General features: G+C 34.0%; 1 pseudogene; it reads right to left on the reverse strand.

The window, feature by feature from the left end:
- Nucleotides 1-235: 235 nt before the first annotated feature.
- LOC115942393 (translation machinery-associated protein 7 pseudogene) lies at nucleotides 236-2,267 on the reverse strand (annotated as a pseudogene).
- Between the last annotated feature and the right edge of the window lie 734 nt (nucleotides 2,268-3,001).

A 3,001-nucleotide genomic window follows, 5' to 3' on the forward strand; every position in this document is an offset into this window, starting at 1 on the left:
AATCTGATTTTCTACAAGAATTTGAGTTTAGTAGAACTACAGACAGAGAGATTATAAAATATATTATTTTTATTTATTTATTTATTTATTTATTTATTTATATTTTATTTTTTTTACAACAGTTTATTCTTAATTGTACAACAGAATCTAAGATAACAGTTCATTCTAGCTATAGAGAGCAATAGATACTATGACAGGAAAGCCAAATGTTTAAACAGGAATGGAATAAGGATCATCATTGCCTCAGGCACAAGGAACAGCTTGTTTTTTTGCCACATTTCTTAATAACACCATGGGGAGCCCTTCCCCATGGCCTTTGCTTTTAGCTCCTTGAGTTTCTTCTGTCCCTCTTTCTGTTTCTGCTTGAATGCCTTATCTTCCTCATCCATCTCCTTGGCTTGCTTCTTGGGCTGATTCAGGGATTTCTTCTTCCCACTCTCTTGGCCAGAAATGGCACCTGCCTCACTGTGAGGATATTTTTATAGGAAATACTCTAAAAGTAATAAAACGTATTATTTTAAAGAATAAATTTAATTGCACATTATATTTTTAGAAAGAAGCCATAAAAATCAACAGAAAGCACAAGGGTTGTTTTATTCTGTGCCATTCCATAATTTTTTCATATAAAACAAAGCTTAAGTATGATTCATAAGTACATAAAAATCTATAAATTTCGAACTAATATATTTCTATTGTAGAAAAAGCAGATATTGTGTCACTATTAAACTCTAACAAATAATGTCATAAATCATTCTCTTTTGGGACAAATTTTAGATATGCAATTTGGAAGACAATTAGGAAAAATCACTGCACTTTCAGGAGTTGAACAATTGTTTAAATGTCTTAGAAAAATTATAAAATATATACTATGAAACATTTTATAATCTAAAAATAAAACAATAGGATTAAAATGGATTATTCAGTGCTTTCTCAAGTATGAGGAAAGAAATACTACCAAACTTAGTTGTGGTTTTCTTTGAACATACCAATTTTTTTTAATTTTAAATTTTTATGTTTTGGGGCACCTGGGTGGCTCAGTCATTAAGCGTCTGCTTCAGCTCAAGTCATGATCTCAGGGTCCTGGGACCGAGCCCAGTGTCGGGATCCCTCCTCTGTGGGGAACCTCCTTCTCCTTCTTCCCCACTTGGGCTCTCTAGCTCTCTCTCTCTGCCTCTCAAATAAATAAATAAAATCTTAAAAAAATATATTTTTTATGTTTTTTACAGTGTGTGTATGGCAAATATATATCCTGTTAAGAGATAATTAAATAAATATGTTACCTACTTATTTTGTCTTTGATGTAAACACTGATACCTATTTTCGAACTTCTGTGGCAGATACAGGACTTATGGTATCAAAGTACTAAAGGATTCCTGTGAATGCTTCTTCTAAGGGGTATTAAATATTTTATAGCCAGTCTAATATAAAGGAAATAATTTGGCATGAGGATTCTATGTAAACGTAACTAAATTTTTTATCATCTATTTCATTACCTCTAAATATATTTTAATCATTTATCCAAAAAATTATGAGGTTGTTTTGAAGGACAAATGAGAACACATAAATGAAGGAATCTTGAATACAGGCTGTTGAGACCTTTATGGTCTGATCTCAACCTGTCTCTGCAGTTACATTTACCATTTTCCTTAAGGTAATTGTTCTAGATTGTGTCCTTATAGTTGTCCAATAAAATATAGGAAACCCAGTTAAATTTGAATTTCAAATAAGCAATCAATACTTCCTTCAGTATAAATTTTTCTAAAATATTGCATGGGGCATGTTTACATTAAAAATATTAAGTAGAGTCGAGCTGAATGGAGTAAAGCAGAACAGACTATGATATTGATCCCATGCAATGCTTGGGATATAGTTATACTAAAAATAATAAGTTGTCTATAGAAAATTCAAACTTAGCTAGGTGTCCTATACTTTTATTGATTATATCCAGTAACCCTAACCATTGCTAATTTGGTTAAGCTTGGAACTATGTTTCCCAGAGCCTCTTTCACCATGTATAGAATTGATCAAAAGAGTTGGACACTGAATATAATTTAAATGATGAAAATGAAGTGGCCACTATCACCCTGTAGGTCTCTGTGGTCAGATAGGGTAACGGACATTGTCTGTTGGGTTTCAGTGAATTTTCGCTTTCCTCAGTTCAGCCTCTAGCTGCATCTTGACTGCTGATCTTCATGAGCAATAATGGTTCCAGAGGCTTGATTGTGGCAAGAGCTTCCATAGACCTCTCCAGGAGCTGGCAGGGACATGCTTAGATTCTCAGCTCTCCCTGCAAAAGCTCCAATTTGCCCATCTGTGTTATACTCTGAGAAGCCTTGTTAGTCTTTGTGTTTGCTCATCCAACCAATCTTAACTTCCCAGCTCTCAATTATGGAAGACCTAATTCCTATAATATCTATGACTTTCATAGTACTCATCATGGTTCTTTATCTCTGACTAAATTCAGATAATTGTGGACAATGAAAGTACAAATGATCGTATCTGGCTAGTTTCTTTCAATGTAATGTGGTAAATATTGCAATTTGCTTAGTGTGTATGCCACTTCCTTATGGGTCACATTTTGTAACTAAGTAAGCCTGCCAAGACTTGAATATACTTATAGTCTAGAGGCATCATTATTTCCCTGTAAGAAAATTTTGCTTATGATTTTCCCAAATGCTCATCTTTTTCCAAATTCTCTAACAAGTCTGTCAAACCCATCATCTATGGACATCCAGTATGCCTTATTCAGCACCATGATATTCCTGACAACATTACTACTGATTAGGGAATTTCGTTTGCAGTAAAGAAAGGTTAGAAATTGGCTTGTGCTTATAGAATTTCCTGTTATTAACCTTTGATCTTAACCACTTGCTTTTAACTATCACTGGCCTGAAGAAACAATGGCAGGCACAAGATACCTTGTGAGGCTGGGGTCATGTTTCCCAGGATGCAGGATATGCTTTGAATCAGTGACCCATAGATGATCCTATTTCTTTCAGAA

This window comes from Leptonychotes weddellii, chromosome 7 (assembly GCF_054177405.1).
Source record: "Leptonychotes weddellii isolate Sample4059 chromosome 7, ASM5417740v2, whole genome shotgun sequence".
Taxonomy (NCBI): Eukaryota; Metazoa; Chordata; class Mammalia; order Carnivora; family Phocidae; genus Leptonychotes; species Leptonychotes weddellii.